General features: G+C 44.4%; 1 protein-coding gene across 4 annotated transcripts in view; it reads left to right on the top strand.

Moving 5' to 3' along the window:
* CACNA2D2 (calcium voltage-gated channel auxiliary subunit alpha2delta 2) overlaps window positions 1-22,901 on the top strand; it is an 885,048-nt gene that overhangs the window by 577,980 nt on the left and 284,167 nt on the right. The gene's annotated exons all lie outside the window — the stretch shown is intronic.

The raw sequence follows: 22,901 nt of genomic DNA on the forward strand, positions 1-22,901 counted from the left end.
GATGTGCATGGAACAGGCGACTGCCAGTTCAAAGGGGGTGGAAACATGGAAGAGGGAGGGTAAGAGCACCCTCCCCAGCCCTTAAAGGTATTCCCCCCACTGCCACCTTCAAACCGGCGGAACCACCAGACATTTGAACCAGTTCAGAGGTCCGTAAAAGGGCCTCCTAACTAGTTCCGTGCACATCCCTAGCCCAGGCTGGGCTGCCTTTGCCTGGGCTGGGCTGTGTGTGTGAACAGCCTCATTAGGTCCTAGATGATGATGACTTGACTATATTGCCACATCTTCATAACCAAACATGTTGCTGTTGCATATTCCTCTCTTGGCTGGCAGGAATTGGGTTCTCTCCTAAAGCATCAGTGCTCTACGTGATGGAACACTCGCAGGCAGGGAACTTGCAGGCAGGAATCTCCCTTGGCCCTGTTTTGGAGATGCCAGGGAGGGAGGGAACTTGGAACCTTCTGCATGCATGTATGCAGGTGTTTGTCCCAGAGTGGCTCCATCCCCTAAGGGGGATATTTTACAGCGCTTATGCATGTAGTCTCTCATTCATATGCAACCAGGACAGACATTGCTTAGCAAAGGGGACAAGTCATGCTACCTCCAGACCAGGTCGTATGTTAACTGGGATAAGGTGAGGCCAAAAAGATCTACTCCAGCCACGAGTGTGTGTGGGATATCCTGCCCTTAGTATCTCTCTGATCACTTGAGAGGATTCATCTTATTTGAGTTGAGCTTTCAGAAAATCAACAGGCAGTGGATCGGCCTCTTGGACCTAGGGAAGAAAGGACAGTGGCTGGTCCTGCTTCATGCTCATTTTGTGACAGCCCATCAGACAAAGCCTGAAGGAGCCAGGTGCATATTTGCTAGAGAAAGTCACTTTGCTTCCTGGGGAAGTTTCTAAAATTAAAGCTGGCATCTGAAATTCAAATGAAGAGCAAACATCTAATTAGAGACAGAATCTAATTCTCTACCCTCCTCCCGGCACAGCCATCCTGTAATTCTGGCAATCAGCATGTTAAGTATAAACCAGAGAGCTTCAATTCCCCTAGGAAATAGGCCTTTGCTAGTTACTGCATGCAATGAGAATACTTGGAGAAAGCTCCATTCAAAACAACTCCTAAGCATCAGCCACTGGCTTAACTCACCCCAGAACTGGCTGCATTTTGTTGGTCATAGAATTTGTGGAGATTGGGGGATCCATCTGGGTGAATAAACTGTTGGAGCAAGATAGACCCTCTCAGATGACCAACAGAAGAACAGAAATTAAGAAGAGAAACAGACACTGAAGACACAAAGCTATTGGTGCCTACATGTGACAAAGCTGTTGTCCCCGAAGCTTCTTAGCAGGGGTATAGGGACCATGAAGCAAGGGGAGATGACCATCCTCTGGCCGCCAGGGTCTGGGGAAGCCGCTAAGGCACCCCCTCACCCTTGGCCAGGGTGCACCTTTGCCCCCTCCCGCGCCCAGCTGGTGAACAAAGTGCTTCCTGTCTGGGAGTGTGAGGCACACCCTTCTCCTCCCCAGCCAGTGTTTCACTGAAATGCTGGCGGGGATGGGGGTAGGGTGGGGGAGTCTGTCCAGCCAGCGTTTCAATGAAACGCTGACTGGAGAGGGATGGGAGAGGTTCCAAGCAGACCCTCTCCTGGGCATTGGCCCTGCCCCCTGCACCCGATGTCAGATGCAGAGTGGTGGGTCCAGTGCCAAGGACAGGGGCCGTCAGCCTTGCCAGGGCTTCCCTTCCCCAGTCAGCACTTCATGGAATCGCTGACTGGGAGCTCCTTTCCCTGCCTCCTCGAGAAGGGAGGAAAAGGAGATGCCAGTCAGCAATCCCATAAACCACTTACTGGGGAAGGGAAGCTCTCTCAGGGCTGATGGGCCCTGTCCTTGGCATTGGCCCCACCATTTTGTGTCTGACGTTGGATGCAGTGGGGATGGTTTGGGATGTGTGCGTGCTTTGTGCACGCGATTGTAAAGCCTAGTGAGTGGGCAAGCCATCAGGGAAGGATTAGGGAGCAAGTTCTAGGCTGATAATGTGATAGCTTTTTAAAAAGCACATCTATAGGGCCACACTGTACTAGATAAGTACCTGTCGGGATGAAATAGAATGTAGACGTTGGAATGCATGTTTTCCAAGGAATTTCATTGCTCTTTCTATAAATGATGACCAATTAAAACTCAAATCAAGAATGCTGAACAGCAAACAGAAGTTGAGACAGCAATCTGTGTGCTACAGCAAAAGTATCCAAAAAGCTGAGGTTAGAGTACATAGGCTTGACATAAGCAGACCTCAAATTATAGGTAAAGACCCCAGACCAAACACATAATGGTCCATCTGATAGTTGTTGTTATTTATAATAATTGTTATTATTGTTGTTCTTGTTGTTGTTGTTCTTGTTCTTGTTGTTCTTGTTGTTGTTGTTATTGTTTATTCCATTTCTATACTGCCCTTCCAAAAATGGCTCAGGGTGGTTTACACAGAGAAATAATAAATAAATAAGATGGCTCCCTGTCCCCAAAGGGCTCACAATCTAAAAAGAAATGTAAGATAGACACCAGCAACAGTCTCTGGTGGTACTGTGCTGGGGGTGGACAGGGCCAGTTACTCTCCCCCTGCTAAATAAAGAGAATCATCACGTTCAAAGGTGCCTCTTTGCCAAGTTAGCAGGGGGTTAGGGTTAGTTGCAGAATTGCAGAACAGTGACAGAGATCATTCGAAAGACACATATGGAGTTTGAGCAGGCAACCATTTTTCCAAGGAGGAGAGCAAGGCAAGGACTAGGGTGGGGAAAATTCATAGCTTTTCAGATTTCTGGTAGCCTGATGTTGGAGAGTTGGGAAGCAGCAGTGAGGTCATTCCAACAATATAGATGGCCACTGTCAAACTACTGAACAAAATGAAGGCAAAAATTTTAAATGCTAAATTGTTTTCAGTCTTGGTTCAGTTTCTTATCCATTGCCTTTGGCCTTGAACCTAAAAGTCTTAGCTTGTCAAACAAGTGCATATGCAGATATTGTTGGCATATGCAGATATGTGCATAATCATGAGTATGAGCACAAAGTGAGAAAATCCCAAGCCCTGGCATGTCTGTCTGAGAATCTGAGCATGCTTTTGAGAATTTATGGAGCTATAAATGGCAGAAATGCAAGGGTTCCTAAAGAAGCATTGCTTACAGTTGATTGGTTTAATAATAAATGTATTTTTAAGGTCAGCCAGGGCTATTGGCATCATTGAGGCCCACCTCCTCTATAGTGTTGCCTGGTGCTGTGTACTACAGCTAACATCTGTAACTAAATTTCTGCTGATATTTGTATTTACAACTTAACTATCCAGCAGCCTCTCCTAAGCCAATTCTGAGCAGGGTTTCTTCCATATTTCCAACTGAGCGTCATAGGCGAAACTAGGAGGGGGCAACCAGGGCACATGCCCTAGGTGCCACTGGGGGGGGGGCACCAGTGCTATGCTGCCCCCACCCCCTCCCAAATTCGCTGATTTAAATAAATAAATAAAAAGAATTACCTGTAGCCCCTTCTGGGGGCTTCCTAAAGGCTGCGGAGGGAGGGATCTGCAAACGTTCCCCCTCCCACCACTGGCCTCTTAGATCACCACCGCAGCCCATCCTGGCTGATTTTCAGGCCTGTTTGGGCCTACAAATATCAGCGCGGCGGCTATTTTGGAGATTGCCACACATGCTCAAAAGGCCTCTCTGAGGCCTGGCAAGGCTTAGGACCTCGCAGAGATCATTTGAGCATGTGCGGCAGCCATTTTTTAAAACTTAAAAAAAAGGCTGCTGAAAACAAAAATGGCCACCACACATGCTCAAATGGCCTCTGTGAGACCCAAGTCTAGATTTTTCCCTGATCTAGGGAGTCAGAAGAATGCAAAGCTGTTGGCAAGTGACCTGAGCATTTAAAAAACAGATATAATGGCACAAAAGTAAGTGGACAAAACATCCCTTAAAAAGACAATGTTAGTTTAATACCTTGTAAGCTGGCAAAACTGAAGGGTGAGGCGGAGAGGCAAGGAATAAAATGGAAATATTCACTCGCATGCTGTTTAATTCTCTATACAGAGCTCTAACTTGTGTGGTGCTTTAAAAAAGAAAAACTGTTGTAAGAATTCGCACCCATAAATGTTGCATTTGCAATGTATTGCCATCCCTGTGTTGTGCAGTCTTACCATACTGAGAAATCGCTTGTCTTTTGAAATAAGTGGTTAATGTGCTGCAAATTATTTCCTTCAATTTAGCTGAGTTGTACTCAGGTTTTTATTGCCTGTGCACATCCCAAGTAGATTTGTTCAAGTTTCCTTGCCTTCAAAAAAAGTTATATTTTAGAATGTCTTTTTAAAAAAATCAATGCAACTCCCTTTTTACTTTGAACACAATTGTTTTTAAAAGACACATTGAATAGTCATACTGTGATTCTGATTGACTAGTGCATTTGATAAACTAGACATAAAGTTTACTGTCCAGTCTGCCTGTTGCCTGCCTCTGTATTAAACAAGGGAGGTGTAACTTACCCAAGGCACCATATTTGTGTGCCTACTTGGTTCATTTATGGCAGAGCTCACTTTTGAAAGGGTTGTAATGCTATGAAGGTGACTGGTGTCCTCCATCCAATACACACTATCACAGGCCATATGCTCTTACTACCTTAGTATCTGTCACAGCGACAGATAGGAAATAGAATATGTGTGCAATAGAATTGGGTTTTTTGTTTTGTTTTTACCTTTAGACCCAGGAACTTGAGGGAATGGGACAGGGACAACCTTTTACCAAACCTTTGCAGTGTGGCAGAGACAGAAAATTGGTAGATTATTGTTATAAATTCTCTCTCTCTCTCTCTCTCTCTCTCTCTCTCTCTCTCTCTCTCTCTCTCACACACACACACACACACACACACACACACACACACACACACACACACACACACACAATTTTTCTGATATGAATATCACACTGTTTTGCTGTTCTGTGGCTAGTTGCAACTTCCACCTTCTTCCTGATCAGGCTGCTGGATCCAAACCTATTGTAAGCTGCTGTATAATTTCAGATTGTTTGGGGCCCCTAGGATTTCCCATTGCAATCATCTCCCTTTAAGGCAAAGGCTGTTTGGACAGAAAAAAACCCATCCCTGAATTTCTTGGAGGCAGCAACCTGTAGTGAGGTGTGCTGAGGTGGCAGAGCATTTGATAAAGAGAGCTTTCACTGCTTAGCTCTATGGAGGCATGGCCACCACATGGATGTGCTGCGTTTCCTTGGGAAGGCAACTGGCACATATGTGCCACTTGTGGTTGTATGTGTGTATGCATGTGTGTGTTGCTTACAACCTGTTTCTCCTGAAAGTGTCTGAACTTGTATTTTTGAGCTTATATTATGGTAAAGTTATCTGAAAGATGGGTGTTGGACGTTTGGACAGGGGCGCAATTTCAGTGCTTGCCCTAGGCGCTATTTTCCCTACTTTTCCTGCGAAGAACCAGGATTCTTTGCATGCCCCCATGTCTGGATTTAGCTTGGAGAGATCGTTCTCTGCTAGCTTCTCCCAAACCAGCACTTAGCTGACAAGCTTATGCACCTCCCCTCTGAGCACTGGCAGAAAAATCTGAGCAGATTCAGATGGTGGCTGTAGTACATGGCCACATTTTCCAACCTCCACACCTGCCTCCAAAGTAATGCCATATCTCACCCTAAACCTTGCACACAGCTTGATTATTGACTAATTGAATCTTTCATTATAACTCTAGGTTCTCAGTGATGCCACCTCTACACTGGCAGGACTCTCCTAATACTCAGGATTCCAGAAAACGTGTCCCATTAGCCTCTTAGTAGTATATTTGCCCCCTCCCATGATGCTTCCCAATCTATCATACCTCTGTCTACCCTCAGGACAGATCATGCCACTCCTATCCTTCCTGGCATTGCCCAACCTCCCTCCTTTCTATTATATAGAATGGTTGTACTCAAGCCTTGCATGCCCATCGTTGCTGCCCATCCCTGTTCTAGATGGGGTTGTACTCCCCTTGAAGGACCAGGTTCACAGTCTGAGGGTGTTCATCAATCCAGCACTATCACTAGAAGCTCAAGTGGTCTCTGTGGCCCGGAGCCCCTTTTTATCAGCTTCAGCTGATACGCCAGGTGCGACCTTACTTGAGGTTGCAGAGATAGCTTGGCCACAGTGACTCAGGCTCTGGTAACCGCTCACTTAGATTACTGCAATGCATTGTACGTGGGGCTACCTTTGAAAACAGTCCAGAAACTGCAGCTGGTACAAAATAAGGCTGCAGGATTATTAACTGGGACCGGGTGTTTTGATCATATCACGCACATTCTTCATCAGCTGCATTGGCTCCCAGTCTGTTTCTGGGCCCAATTCAAAGTAATGGTTTAACCTTTAAAGCCCTAAATGGCTTGGGACCGGGTTACCTGAGAAGTGCCTTGCCCCATATGTCCCGACTCAGACCTTAAGATCTTCTTTGGAGGCCCTGCTCTGAGGGCCCCTGCCAAATGAGGTGAGGCAGGTGGCTACTAGGAAGAGGGCCTTTTAGGTGGTTGCGTTCCATTTATGGAACAGCCTCCTCAGTGAGGTTCACCTGACATCATCACTTTGTTTTGGACACCAGATCAGGGGCGCAACCATCATTGGGCAAATGGGTTCAAAGAACCCGGGCTGCGCCCAATCAGGGGCCATGCCTTGCAGCCCCGACACGCCCCCCGCGTCTGATGTCAGATGCAGGAGTGTTGGTTTAGCTCCCGAGCAGGGGCCATGTGGCCCTTGTTTGGGAGTTAAATGGGCACTGCGTTAAACGGCCGAATGCATTGCTGGCTGGAATCCAACTCCTGAATGGAGCTGTGTGGCTCCATTCAGGAGCCAGACCACATCCCCGCATCTGACATCAGATGTGGGGTGTGGCTAGCCCCCGCGTCTGATGTCAGACACGGGGGGGCGGGGTGAGCGGAGCTGCAGCCACACATGGGCCACTGGCAGTCAGGCTCCACGCCTACACCAGATAAAGATCTTTCTATTCACTCAGGCCTTTTTAATTTGATTTTTAATAATGACTTTTTAAAAATTGCAATTGTTTTGTACTGTTGTGATGTCATGTGTTATGTGTTTTTACTCAATGTTTTAATATTGTGTTGTGTGAGCTGCCTTGAGAACAATTTGTTATAGGGTGGCTAACAAATAAAGATGATGATGATGATGATGATGATGATCATCATCATCATCATTACCCTTGGCTTCTCAGCAGAAGCACAAATAGCTGGAGTACTCTTTTTTTCAGTTGAGAGCTACCAAACCCATCTGTGAGTGTACATGCATGCACACATACACCCCGTATCAGAAACAACTAAACTGTATTTGGTTCAAACATGCCATTTATAAGGGAGTCCCATTTTTAATAGGACATCCAGAACCTACCCTGATAGTACCATCAAGCATTTGTGTATTTGTCCTCAGCGTTTAAAAAACAAAACAAAAAAGCTATATTGTCTATTTGAATTTTTGTCTAACTACAGCTTCCAAATAGGGGTGTGTCCAAACCGGTCCGGAGGCCATTCTAAAGGCCTCCGAACTCTCCAGACCGGTTCGGACGTGGCCGGTCCAGGTCCGGGTGGGGGGTCTTTCTTTAAGGGTGGGGAGGGCTTACTTACCCCTCCCGCCTCTTTGCCCCCTCCAGCGCCCGTATATTAACGAGTAATTGGGGCGCTGAAAACCAGCCGCCCCCGCCGCCCCCCCCGCGAGCAGATTAGGGCTAAGGCTACTGCTGCCCCCCCGCCCGCCCTCCCAGCTGCCCTCCCTCCCTCCCAGCTGCCCGGCCCGAGTCCTCACCAGATGCTGATTTAAAAATAGAGAGGAGCTCATGAACAGAGCTCCTCTCTCGGCAAAATCCCAGACGCTACTGAGGCTTTGCGCGGTGCGCCGCAAAGGACATCTGGGAGTTCCAGCGGAGGCCCAGTCTACCCACCGGGACGAGGCCGGGTAGACTGGGCCTCCAATCGCCGGAGGCCCGGTCTACCCACCGGGACGAGGCCGGGTAGACCGGGCCTCCGATCGCCGGAGGCCCGGTCTACCCGGCCTCGTCCTGGCGGGTAGACCGGGCCTCCGCCGGAACTCCCAGACGTCCTTTGCGGCACGCCGCGCAAAGCCTCAGTAGCGTCTGGGATTTTGCCGAGAGAGGAGCTCTGTTCATGAGCTCCTCTCTATTTTTAAATCAGCATCTGGTGAGGACTCGGGCCGGGCAGCTGGGAGGGAGGGAGGGCGGGCGGGCGACGGGGGCAGCAGTACCCTTAGCCCTAATCCGCTCGCGGGGGGGCAGTGGGGGCGGCTGGTTTCCAGCGCCCCAATTACTCGTTAATATACGGGCGCTGGAGGGGGCAAAGAGGCGGGAGGGGTAAGCAAGCCCTCCCCGCCCTAAAAGAAAGGCCCCCCTTCGGTGCCGGTCCGGACTGCTCCGAACCGTGCACATCCCTACTTCCAAACACTCTCATTTTATGCCTCCCAATTCAAATTTTAAGTGGACCAAACACTTTTTCTTCCTTGGGAGGTGCTTTAATAAAATCACCTTCTTTTTTGAGATGCTAGAAAGAGATTTAACATTCTCAATGGCTTGTTTCCCATGCTACATATAATCTTCTCCTCTACACTTCCCAGATTATCAGCATTCTCTGACACCATAACTGGGTCCCCTACTCCTATAGCCATTTCACCCATGTCATGGAAGTGGAATATTTCCTACTCACTACTTTCTTGCTAAGAGATCCTGCCAGCATGTAAATGAAATGTTTAGTTCCTTCATTTCTCTAAAGCATTCTTCCTTCTGTAATAAGTAGGAGATCATGCACAGACAACAACATAAAAACCCTAGGATGTCTATCCAGTTAACTTATGGCTGCTAGTTATTTTTAAAGCAAAAGCTAGCCTCTAGCACATTAGGATTAGGAGAAATCACCCTGTGTTTCCAGAATTATTGTATGAACAGGTGTTCATTTTTAGAATATCAAGGCTCAAAAGTAATTACAGTGAAAGTAGTGAATTGCAGGCCAAATTTTTAAGCTCTGGTTTGAGTATAGAGAGCTGAGGTCAACTTTGCTACAACTATGCCAACATACTTCATGACTCTTGAGCAGTAGATTAAGCACAATGGCTGCCACCCAGAGTAGCAATCTGGGCATGAGGCAGAGCTGCATCTTAATTCACCCAGAGTCTTCCAAGGCAGCAAAGCAAGTAGAAGTGGGGAGGTGATTTTACTGCCTCCATAAATGCTCTTCGCCTTCCAAAAATATGTCCCCGAGGGATGTGCAGTCCTCAGGTACATATTCCTGGAAAGCAAAGATAACTTATAACAGCCCGACTTGGCTGCTTCTATCTAGCAGGGAGATTGTTGGAGATGGCCTAGTTAATATCATAAATGCATCACTGAGAGAGGGTAGGGTGCCTCCTTGTTTGAAGGAGGCATTGATTAGACCACTCCTAAAGAAGCCTTCTCTGGATCTCTTAGTGATGGACAGTTACAGGCCAATCTCCAATCTCCCTTGGTTGGGCAAGGTGATTGAGAGGGTGGTGGCCGACCAGCTCCAGGCAGTCTTGGAGGAAACTGATTATCTAGATCCATTTCAAACTGGCTTTAGGGCTGGCTATGGGGTTGAGACAGCCTTGGTCGGCTTGATGGATGACCTTTACCGGGGAATCAACAGAGGGAGTATTACTCTACTGGTTCTTCTGGATCTCTCGGTGGTGTTCGATACCACCTACCATGGTATCCTTCTGGATCGCCTGGGGGAGTTGGGGATAGGGGGCACTGCTTTGCAGTGGTTCCGCTCCTATCTCTCGGGTAGATTCCAGATGGTGGAGCTTGGTGAAAGTTGCTCCTCAAAATGGGAGCTGCTATATGGGGTCCCCCAGGGCTCCATTCCGTCACCAATGCTTTTTAATATCTACATGAAACAGCTGGGTGAGGTCATCAGGAGATTTGGTGCTGGGTGTTATCAGTATGCTGATGACACCCAAATCTACTTCTCCTTTTCCTCTTCAGGAAATGGCACTCATTCTCTAAATGCCTGCCTACAGGCAGTAATGGGCTGGATGAGGGAGAACAAATTGAAGCTGAATCCAAGTAAGATGGAGGTGCTCATTGTGGGGGCTCAGAATCTGAGTGATGAGTTAGATCTCCCTGTGCTGGATGGGGTTACACTCCCCCAGAAGGAGCAGGTGCGTAGCTTGGGAGTATTTCTGGACCCAGGCCTCACCCTGGTATCTTAGGTGGAGGCCATGGCCAGGAGTGCTTTCTATCAGCTTCGGCTGATTCGACAGCTGTGCCCATTCCTTGGAGAAGATGTCCTCAAAACAGTGGTGCATCAGCTGATAACCTCCCGGCTCGACTACTGCAATGTGCTCTACGTGCGGCTGCCTTTGTACGTAGTCCGGAAACTTCAGTTAGTTCAGAATGCGGCAGCCAGGTTGGTCTCTGGGGCAACCCGGAGAGACCATATTATGCCTGTTTTGAAACAGCTACACTGGCTGCCGATATGTTTCTGGGTAAAGTACAAAGTGCTGGTTATTTCATTTAAAGAACTGAACAGCTTAGGTCCGAGTTATCTAAGAGAGCACCTTCTTTTACATGATCCCCACCGCACCTTAAGATCATCGGAGGAGGTCCGTCTCCAGTTGCCACCGGTTCGTCTGGTGGCGGCGCAGAGGCAGGCCTTCTCTGTAGCTGCTCCGGGCTGTGAAATGCACTCCCGGCAGAAATTCGTAATTTGAGATCATTGCCGTCCTTCAGGAGAGCCCTTAAAACCTACCTATTTGGCCTGGGTTTCCAGGGTTTTAAATGATTGACTGTTTTAAATTGTTGCCCTGATTTTCAGGGCTTTTAGCTGTTTTATTGGTTTCATTGTGTTTTAATAGTTTTTAATTGTTAGTTTGTTTAAATGTTTTTATCATGTTGTGAACCGCCCTGGGCCATTTTGGAAGGGCGGTATATCAATCAATCTATCAATCAATCAATCAAATAAATAAATTTATGGAGGCAGGGAGAACAGCAAAATATTCTCTCCCTCCTCACACATATGCATTCTGCTGCTCAGAAAGACGCTGGCTAAGTTAAGAGCAGACCCGGGATGCAGCTCTGCTGCCTCCCCAGAATGCTGCTCCGAATGACAGCCACTGTTAGGAGGTGGCCACCATTGCCTTGCTACTGTCTACTGTTGAGGCTGTCCAGGGCTCCATGCCACTGTAATTATACTTTCTTGCAGGCATCAGATATTTAGTGCTGGATGTTCGAGAGGCCACTGATAATATTCTTACAGTGTATGAGGAGGTGTAATGGGAGGAGAGCTGGTCTTGTGGTAGCAAGCATGACTTGTCCCCATAGCTAAGCAGGGTCTGCCCTGGTTGCATCTGAATAGGAGTCTTGATGTGTGAGCACTGCAAGATATTCCCCTCAGGGGATGGAGCCGCTCTGGGAAGAGCAGAAGGTTTCAAGTTCCCTCCTTAGCTTCTCCAAGATAGGGCTGAGAGAGATTCCTGCCTGCAACCTTGGAGAAGCCACTGCCAGTCTGTGAAGACAATACTGAGCTAGATAGACCAATGGTCTGACTCAGTATATGGCAGTTTCCTATGTTCCTATGTTCCTATGTAATGTGAGCATTGTTTTAGTACACAAAATCAGTTTATTTGTGCCAAGGGTCACATGTAGACTGCAAACTTGGGTTGTGGTGGCATAAACATATGTACCACCACAAATAATAAGCCCACAAAACATGGCAGGTTCCAGGTGAGGCAAACTACTTGTTCCAAAGAAGTCCTGACTGAGGACTTTCCTCATGGAGCCTCCATCGCAGACATACCAAGGCTATTCACACACTCCCCACTGGAGCGGGCAGCACATTGCGGGGTGGGTGGAGAGGCTGGGTTTCACCTACCTCCCCCCCAGATGATCTTTTGCTGGATCTTCGCCGCACCACTGTACGCCCAGACAATCCATGCTGCTCCATGCAGAGCGGATCATTGGAAGCTGAGACTTGTTCTCCTAGCCTCTATGTATCCCACAATGCACCATGCAATGAGTGTGGTGCATTGTGGGGGGTACCCCATGTGACGGGTGCTCTAGGTGTCCATCTGTGTGTCTAATCCCAGTGCCGGAGTTAATAGCAACTTCAGGGGTGCCATTTTAATCAGTACTGTGGTGCAGCAGGAAAGGGTTAAATACCCCCTGATTTTACCCCACCCCTGCAGCTGCTATTTTAACTTAAAGCAAAAACAGAAGCACAAATGACATTGGAATCACGCGTAGTTTTACCCTGACTGCTGGTTTTCTGCTTGTTGGTGGCAGTGCTTGAGATCATTATACATTTGGATTAGTTTTTGTTGGCTTTTAATAAAATTATTGTCTGTCTCCTATTAAGAACACATGTAGTGTTCCCTGTGCCTGAGACTCTATTAAACCTATTACTTCTCTCAGCAATATTCCAGCTAATTTTATTCTAACAAATAAAGAAAAGATGGTGGTGGTGATGATGATGAAATTAAAAAGATAGCAAATTGTGTGCAGGGAAACGAAATAGAAAAACCACAGATCCTCATTTTTGTTAACATCCATTTTAAAATTTAAATTGAGCATGATCTCTCTCAAATGAAGTTAGTTCAGTCATACAATGCCTATTCAATAAAACTGTGACTTTATTCAACAAGCTTATGGCAGATTTAAATGGGGAGAGAAATAAAAATGAGATTCCTATTCATTGCACTTTTGGTTCATTCCAATGTAATTCTGAATGTGGACTTCTTAAAAAAAATAATTTAATTTTTGAAAGTTAATGGGGATGCTAGATTTTTTTGTACAGGGAAATTCAAGATATGCAGCATTTGTTTAAAAAAAATTTTTTTTTAATTCTCTATTCTCTTTCTTCCAATAAGAGAGGGTCTCAACATTTATTCTCAGAGAAATTTTCAAATTAACTAACATTCTCTATTGGATACCACTAACAGAATGGGAGAAAATTACAGTTATTTTCCTAAGCCTTATTATTATGTTTATGGTTGGAAGACAGTGTTTAAGTCATAACTGAGGCCAGCATTCTGTGGGCCAAATCCCCAGCTGGATTAAGCTGGCCCCATTCCACCAGTGTTTCTAGAACTGTACTGATGTATACTACACCATATGCAATTGCCTTCGTTTTCTACATCTGATCAGTGAAAAGTCATTAATTTCCTAGGATTTTTTTAAAAAAATAGCAGGCAATCATTTTTCTCAGCTGATCCTTCTTTTGTAGCTGAGGTGGTGCAGTCCTAATGCACTCTGTGGTGTGAATGGGATACACCTTTATGAGTTGTTCCTGGTAGTCTGATCCTTTTAAATCACAGAGCATTTTAGCTCTGCTCTTTAACAAAACATGAATAAGCTTGTATTAGATTAGCTGTTCTGTCATTTTTGGTTGCCTCCTGCATTGGTACAAAAAATGGCTGGCTGATGTGAATAATCACACAGACAAAGCCTGAAAGCTGACCCTTCTTGCTCATGCTGCTGGACTTGAAAGAAATAGCTAGAGGCTCCTGAAATTCCTCTGCATTCAGAAATATTTTCCTTTCTATTTTCCTTACTGTTTATGGTGAAAAATGTTGTCCTAGGAAAGGACGAACTTGCCAAAGCTAAGAATAAACTCTACAGTAAAACAATAATCCTTATCAACTGGCTTTCTAACTGGGTGTCTATCCTTTGCTATTCACTCTGTTAGCATCATAGCAGAACTGATATTTGTCTGTCTATCTATCTATCATATTTTATACTGACTGATATGTAAATCTCTAGCCGGTGTACAAATTTTAATATTAAAAATCACAGGTTAAAATACATAAAACACAGTAAAAACAATATAAAACAAATTACGGGAGGGGCAGGAAGGAAGAAGACGAAGGCAGCGGCAGGCAGGTGAAGAAGACAGCTGGAGGCAGGGGAAGAAGGTGGCGAGCGGGCAAAAAAGTGGCAACAGGTGAAATAGACGCATTTTCTTTGGCCACCACCCCCATGTTCTCCCCCATCACCATTGCTATCCAGGCAGCTGCTCGTAAACTCTTGCGAGAGCTGCCACACACAGGATTAGCGACGGGTATGCCGTAGAGAAATATATATAAAGAAGATTATTAAAATTCTAATTAAAAGCTTGCGAGAGCAGGGGAATCTTGAGGGTCTTCTTGAAAACAAACAGAGAAGGAGATGCTCTTATTTCAGAAGGGAGCATATTCCAAAGCCCTGGGGCAGCCACAGAGAAAGCCTGGACCTGAGTCGCCACCAGACGAGCTCGTGGCAACTGTAACTGGACCTCTCCAGAAGATCGTAAAAGGCGGGAGAGTTCATGACAAAGGAGGCACTCTCTTAAACAGGCTGGACCTAAGCCGTTAAGAGCTTTATAGGTAATATTTAGTAGACTAAATATTAGTAGGCTACTAAATAAAACCAATAAAATTTTTTTAAAAGGTGGGGGGGGGCTTTATAGCTAATAACCAGCACTTTGTATTTCACCCAGAAACATATTGGCAGCCAGTGCAGTTCTTTCAAAACCACTGTTATATGGTCCCTTCGAGTTGTCTCAGAGACCAATCTGGCTGCTGCATTCTGTACTAATTGTAATTTCCAGACTATGTACAAAGGCAGCCTCATGTAGAGTTCATTACAGTAATCAAGCCTGGAGGTTACCAGCATATGTACCACTGTTTTAAGGCCATTCACCTCTAGAAATGGACATAGCTGACGTATCAGCCAAACCTGTTAAAAAGCACTCCTGGCCACTGCCTCAACCTGAGAAACCAGGGAGAGCTTTGGGTCCAGGAGCACTCCCAAGCTACATACCTGATCATTCCGGGGGGGAGGGTGTAACCCCATCCAGAACAGACAGATCTAAACCAGCTCTCAGGTCTCAGCCCACCACAGTCAGTACCTCTGTCTTATTTGGATTCAACCTCAGTTTGTTCTCCCTCATCCAGCACATTACCGCCTCCAAGCAGGCATTTAGGAAGATATGCCATTTCCTGATAAGGTTGACATGGAAAAGTAAATCTAGGTGTCATCAGCATATTGATAACACCCAGCACCAAACCTCATGATGATCTATCCCAGCAGTTTTATGTAGATGTTAAAGAGCATTGGAAACAGTATGGAAACTCCATACTTCAGTTCTCACTTTGCAGAGCCACAGTCTCCAAGCAACACCATCTGGAATCTACCAGAGAGGTAGGAACGGAATCACTGTAAAACAGTGCCACCCAATCCCACTTCCCTCAGGTGGTCCAGGAGGATACAATGGTCGATAGTATCAAAAGCCGCAGAGAGATCCAAAAGGATGAGCAGAGTCACATTCCCTCTGTCGAGGTTGCATTTAGTTCTGTGATGCCTCCCACCTACCCCACTTTTGGGACATTATAAATCTTTTACATAATACAGCTGCTCATTCTGAAGTGGAGGATTAGTATGTGGGGCGAAACTTCTTAATCTTCCCCAGCAAGGGTAAACGCAGCTGGTGGGCTGATTTTCAGCAGGAAAATGTCACGAGGGGGAAAGGGTTAAGGAGCCCCTTTCCCCCACATACTGATCCTCCACTTCAAATTGCAGCTTCAGCAACTCCATTGTGTAAAAGACAAAAAATGACTCAAACAAAAATCAGGGAGCCACTGTGCTGTGCAGTTCCATCCTAAAGGCTTCTGCAGTGCTAAGCATGTAACACAAAAAGGTAAATATCAGCAAGCCTTCTTTCTGTGTTAAATTGTTTAGGAATGGGTTGTTGTGGTGTGGTATAAAAGGGCCAATGGCGTCCCTTTGTACGTATTACCATTGCAGGGTGGGGGCAGAAAGCAGTAACTTTGGAAAGAATACAAGCGAGATTGCTGGAAAATTGAGCAAATGGATGTTACTCGATGGCTTTTCCCCTCCATTTCATTTCTTATGAAGGAATTTGAAATTCAAAGCACAGGGCATGTGATTGATGCATTGGAGGCGCGACAGCAATGGGTGTGTTAAGCAATGCAATGGATGGGTTTCCACACAATCAGTAGAAGTTTATGAACTGCACTGCTGAGGACTCCAGAGAATGGGAGGCACTGGAGCTGTCAATGCTTGTGTGCGGATGGAGTTCATAAATGTGATCAATTTCTTGGCAGCCAGACGGTCTCCTTAGAATCATGAATTGATGCTGTCGGTGTAATTATTATAAATATCTGATATTTATACCAGGCCAGCGGAAAATATCTTTAAAAAGCACTTTACCAATAAATCATAATATTTAAAAACCACTCTGCTAATGGCATATCAAGCCCAGCTAGAGCAACATGCCAGGCAGGATATAAATACTTCATACAGTGGGGAGCCCTGTGAGTCGCAGCTCGTCTTCGCTGACACTCCAGGGACATAAACAGCTCCAGTTACATTAATGAAGATCAAAGCACTGTTTTAGAAGAGGGGAATGATGATCCGATCCGTGTAGGGCCAGCTATGCCACCACGTGACTTGAAGCAGTCTGCTTCAATCAGCACATTGCAGAGGGAGCCATTCTCCTGGCTCCAAAGTGTCAAGTCCAGTCCAGAGTGGAGGTTTGGGGGCACCTCCCATGCATGGTTATGGCTGCTTGAGCCATGCAAGCATGAGCCCTCTTTTGCAGGATGGTGGGTCAATGTGGTTAAAATTGTCAGAAGCAAATAGGAAGCTGCTTCATATGAACAGTTTCCCACATGGAGTGTTAAGTTACCACGCAGTTCCTTTCTCCCCCTGCTGTGTTACAAATGTGATGTGTTAATTGAGCGTGATATTTTCAAAATAAAATTTGGGTTATGTTTTGTGTTTCACAAAACATAAGTGGGAACACTTGTGTTTTGTGAAAACAGCATGAGCAGTAAGAAGTTTGTCCTAGTTTAATGACTGCATTTTCATAAACTGAAATACAAAATCCAGTATTACTCTAAGTTTCTCAGGTTGATAAAATTTCCATTGGATTTTCCCCCTCTGAATGTTCATCTTCTTTTCTCCTTGGCAGTGTCATAAAAAGCAGTTTGAATGCAGAGCAAACATAAAAGAAGAGGCACATTTAGTTGGGTTATAACAGAAACCCATAAAACAATTATCAGTATTTATTTTTCCATGAAGGAATAGAGTGAGAATCAAGCCTTTAAAGATCCTTTCTGTAGGACTCTGCATTATGAGCATGTTCAGGTACAAGGGAACCAATACACTGGCCATTCTGAGAAACACAACCTGGTTTTGATTTTAGCAGCAGCACCGGTGAGCAAGGAGGACTGCGCAAAAGTCAGTCCTGTTATCTTTCCAAAATCAGATTGGAATGTACTTATGTCTCTAGCACTGCATTCTGGGAAAACTTGATTAGCTTTCCCAGAATGACACAGTAGAAGCAAGTTCCACTGACTCAGAGAGACACACCTAGAATGCATGAAGCCATGCACTTTACACTGAAGGAAAATTCTGGTTACAATAATCTAAGCATTGACAACCACACTACCGAAAGAGTCAAGGTGATCTTGGGGTGCTGTTATTACTGATTAGCCTTTGCCTGCTTGAAAAGACTGCTTGAATAGACCAGAGGCATTGCATATAAAGCCAGAGTTACAGATTTCTCACAAATTGAGGGAAACTGCCTATCATCATACCTTACATATTTGTGGTATCTTCCCCCCCTTCCTCTTCCAGCATCCGGACAGCTCTCTTCCAGCATCCCTTCCTCTTTCAGTATCCAGACAGCTCTCTTGGAAAGCACAATGATCTAACATGAGAATATAGTAGGAATGATGAGACAAAATAATTGACAGGGAGCTGTAAATAGATTTACATTAGGAGAAGACAAGCCATTGTTAATAACCATCAAATTGGGCAGAGGAGACGGAGGTGTTCATCTGCCTCTCCTTGAATCCCAGGGTGAGGGAGACTGAGAGATAACCCTCCTTGCTCAGTGGTGGGTTTGACAGGACTCAAAATGAAAGCAGCCATCAATTGCCAAGCACTCCCTTTTACTCTCCAAAAGCCTAAATTAACTCATTACAGAAGAGCCTCCAGAGAAAGAGAGCATGTCTGTTTATTCCAGGTGTCTCCTCTAGTCCAAAGGCTTAGAGGCAGCACTGCATATGCATGCGCAGGTCAGATACGTTGGGCTAAATTTCACTCTCATTTAAGAGGAGTGTGTATTGCTCTTCTCTGGTAAACAGAGATGATTTCAATTCTACTTAGTGTCTAAGGGCAAAAAGTGACCCAATTTGGTTGAACGTTCTTTCAGACCATGGGTAACTGAGAAGAGGCTATAAGGATGGAACCAGGACAAGGCAAATCTTCAGCTGATAGTACATGTGGGGGGGGGGATCCTTCCCTTTCCCCTCTTATTTTCTTTTGACTCATGCTTATAACAACAACCACAACAACCATAAACTACTTCCAGAAGAGTCCTGCTATTTTCTTTTATCACAACAAAGCACTTAGAATATTTAGACACTAACTAAATACCAATTTTACTTACAGCACCAGGAACTTTAAAAGTATAAATATCTGCAATGAAACACAGGGTTTTTCTTAGACTACAGTTGTAAGCACACTTATACTTGAGAGAAAATTCCACTAAAATCAGAGGAACTTTCCAACTAGTGTTTTAGGTTAGGGGACTGGGCCTTTCAGTTTGCTTTCTGAGTTTTGTCTGAGACCCTCTGCTAGCTGCAAACATTGGAAGTGGAAATGGATCATCATACACAGGGGCATTGTTCACTTGTTATTGAGGTAGAATAAAAATCAGCTATCACAAAACTGAGGCTGTCACAAAAATTAGAGTCACAACATCTGGCATGACAGGAGTTAACACAAAAACCAGTTTTTAGCCGACTTTCCAGTAGGCTTATGAGATTACCCAGCATTCTGTCTGTGTGTGTCCACCACTATCACCTTCACAATGCCTGGACCAATATGAACCAAATCAGGTACAGTTGTAGGGACACATAGGGACACCTCAATGGGGTAGTTTGTGATGATGTCATCCACCCTGATCCAAGATGGTGGACACAAACTTTTGAGGCACAAGTGGGCTAACTTGTGAACCGCCTAACCAATTTGAACCAAATTTGCTACAGCTGTAGGGACACCTCAAGGGCGTAGATTGTGATGATGTCATCCACCCCAATCCAAGATGGCGGATGTGTAAATTTTGGAGGCGCAAGTGCACTAACGTGTGGGCAGTCTAACGGATTTGTACCCAATTTGCTACAGCTGTGCTATACTACCAATGGTGTAGTTTATAATGATGTCATCCACCCCTATCCAAGATGGTGGATGCATGAACATTTGAGGTGCAAGAGATCTGACTTGTGGACCTCGATTTGAAGCAAATATAGTCCAGTTGTAGAGACAGTAAAAGGAAAGTAGGCTGATTAGTTCTTACTAGAATAATTTGTTTTGCATTGAATTTGTAACAGTTGTGATAGCTGCTACGTTGGCCACTAGCTGCTACATTGGCCACTGTGAGTTTGTTGTGAGACTGTGAGTGAGGTTGTTTTGTTTTTATTTTTAATCATGCCAGTCTCTGGAATAACAAAATAGTATTAGAATGTCATGTCAGTTGTCCTTCGCAAATTATTTCTTGCCCTTTTTGATCAAGGAAGAAGCTTGACTTACTGACCCTATAAGCCTGAAATAGGAAGGCAAAAAAAGCACCCCTGTTGCTTTTATTCTTGAATGTTTATTATTTTAAACCAAGCAGATTAAAAACAATTCTAAACAGTATGAGCTGGTGATGATTTTTTGTAGCGTTGGGTTTTAATAGTATTGCAGCTATTTAACAGATGGAGGAAAACATCTTGAAAGAAAAGAACTGCAGGCCATAAGCCACTAGCACTCATTAAATGATAATAACAGTTGACCCTGCTTAAATTAATACTTGTTTGTTTTTTTAAAAGCAAGCATTCCAGTTAAAATGTTATTCCACAAAGCCTACCAGCACCTTGCATACATATGGGCAGGCCAGCTGCAATCCTTAGGTCAAAGCTAAAGCCTGAGAAAAAAATCACTTCTAAGAAGCTTTCTAGCAGCCCCATCCATGGAGCCAGCTCTTTATGCAGGGTTTGTCTGGCAGGGGAGGGAGTTGTTTCCCCCATGATGTGAAGGCTGGAAAGCAGGCGTTTGAGGGAGGGGGAGCAAAGCTCCCAAAATGTCAGCAGCAGATGAAGGGCGTTGGAAAATTTAATCTCCCAACTTTCTAAACTAATGTGACATTTGGATTTCATTCTGATAAGCGATCGGTCTAAGATTTTTTCCCCCCTCTTTCTCCTTTCCTCTGGCTGGTAATTTAAAAATAAATGGTCTAGAAAGATCTCTAAACAGTACCTTTGGCAAAGATTTGAAAAAAGAGAAGCAAACAAGTGAGAGAGACTGATTGTTATTTATAACCTGTACAGCTATAAGAGCTGGGACGTGGCAGAGAGAAAGCAGGATTTTGCTCCCATGTTTCTTTGTGTTGTGACTAGCTGAAATTCCAGTGTATTGCTCTTTGCTGAAACTAGATGCATCTGGGTAACTGCCAGCTGAAACATCAATTGAATTGTACCCTTATTTGCTTAAATCATTAATTACAGAATGAAACAGGGATTATTGTTTGGGTTCTTTAAACAGAACAGTCTCCTGTAAAAAAGAGCAATCAAAATAACCAGTCTATGACCATATCATGATTCAAGCTAGAAGTTATTTTGTTTTAGTTAGTCAAAAGAAATTACTATCTCCATGAAATACCCTCAAACTACCAACTAATTACTTAAATTGGAAGGAGCATAGTTGACAAACAGCTGGATGCTGCGCTGTACTGTGTGGCAGAGAATCCAGAGTTAAAAGTCCAAGTTGCGGGGCAAAGGGACACCTCATTCCTTGATCCAGTGCTGGGAACTGGAAGCTCCCCCTGTCCCCCTGCAGTGAAGGAAGAGCTGTAATTTTGCTGTAAAGGTAAAGTTGTGCCATCGAGTCGGTGTCCACTCCTGCCGACCACAGAGCCCTGTAGTTGTCTTTGGTAGAATACAGGAGGGGTTTTCCATTGCCATCTCCCATGCAGGATGAGATGATGCCTTTCAGCATCTTCCTATATTGCTGCTGCCCGATATACTATGGGAAACATACCAGCAGGTATTCGAACCAAAAACCCCTTTTTCATGTGCATAGAGCTATTTGGGGCAGAGAAGGGAAAGAAAGCAAGGGGAATGGGAGCCAAGTTACTGCGGCTTCCTTGAACATCATCCTAAGGACTACAAGAGAATCAAATGAAATTGATGGAAAGTAGATTCAAGACAGACAAAAGAAAATACCTATTTACATAATTAATGTATGGAATTTGCTGCCATAGGATGTAGTCATGGCTACTAGCTTAGACGCCTTTAAAATGGGATTAGACAAATGAGTGGATTAGTTTATATTGGAAAGTGAATTTATTTATTCATCATACAGACAATATGATTTATAATCTGTGTGCATGTTTTATTATGCTATTATTGTTATATAATCTTTGTTAATATATCAGGCAATAATTTAAATGCAATGATTGAAATTATTTAGTCTTATTATTCAAGCCAGGCTTTTAATGATATCTAGTTTTAATTTTAATTTTAATATGGTTTCAATGTTTTTTGTTTGTTTTTGTTTGTTTTATTCTGTGTTTTTTATTTTAATGTAAACCACCCTGAGCCACTTTTGGAAGGGCAGAATATAAACTAAATGGATGAATAAATAAATAACAAACGATGAGTTTGAATTGAAGCATGTATATTATATATGATTTGGTTTGTTTATAATGTGTTTTTGGCATTTTTAGCATATTTTAGAATATGTTTATATTAGGTTTGTTATTTTAAAAAATCTAAACAAAAGAAGAGATCAGACAAATTTATGATGGACAAGTCTGCCAATTGCAACTAGGCATGATGGCCATATGTGACCTCTATGTTCACAGGCAATATACCTCTGAAAAGCTGGGGAGGTGAGTGGGGCAGCAGCAAAGGAGGCAACATTGTCGTCATGCCCTGCTTGTAGACTACCCAGAAACATCTGACTGACCACTGAAGGAAACAGGATGCTGGACTGTATGGACTCTTGGTCTGGTCCACTAAAGTCTCCATGCGCTGAGCATTGGTGCAGGCTTGCATTTGCCAGAAGCTACAATCTGGTGGTTTCCCCTTATATTATGTAGCAAGTGGGGCAGAACTTATGCAAAGTGTGTCAGTTTGTACTACAACAGCTAAAGCTTTGATAGATTCACTCTGATAAAATTCTTACATGATTTGATAGTCTGATATATCCAGTAGTATGCTCTGCAGGAAGTTTTTCACACACAACTTTTAATTTGCATCTCCTCCAGAATGGAGATGTGCATTCACATATCGGCCAAATTTACCCCAAGGTCCCTGCAAGCTCTCAGGGAGCACTACAAAGACAATTCGATTTTTTCATTGCATGTTAGAGTGTAGCCCGATTGATTGATTGTCGTTAAGTCTGTGTCGACTCTTAGCAACCACATAGATAGATAGAATCTCTCCAGGATGATCTGTCTTCAACTTGGCCTTTAAGGTCTCTCAGTGGAGCATTCATTGCTGTCATAATCGAGTCCATCCACCTTGCTGCTACTTGTCCTCTTCATCTCTTTCCTTCAACTTTTCCTAGCATTATGGACTTCTCAAGAGAACTGTGTTTTCGCATAATGTGTCCCAAGTATGATAATTTGAGCCTGGTAATTTAAGCCTCGAGTGAGAATTCTGTATTGATTTGTTCTATGATCCTTTTGTTTGTTTTTCCTGGCTATCCATGGTATCCTCAAAAGTCTTCTCCACACCAAAGTTCAAAAATGTCAATACTTTTTCTGTCTTGCTTCTTCAGAGTCCAGCTCTCACATCC

This window comes from Hemicordylus capensis, chromosome 2, assembly GCF_027244095.1.
Source record: "Hemicordylus capensis ecotype Gifberg chromosome 2, rHemCap1.1.pri, whole genome shotgun sequence".
NCBI lineage: Eukaryota > Metazoa > Chordata > Lepidosauria > Squamata > Cordylidae > Hemicordylus > Hemicordylus capensis.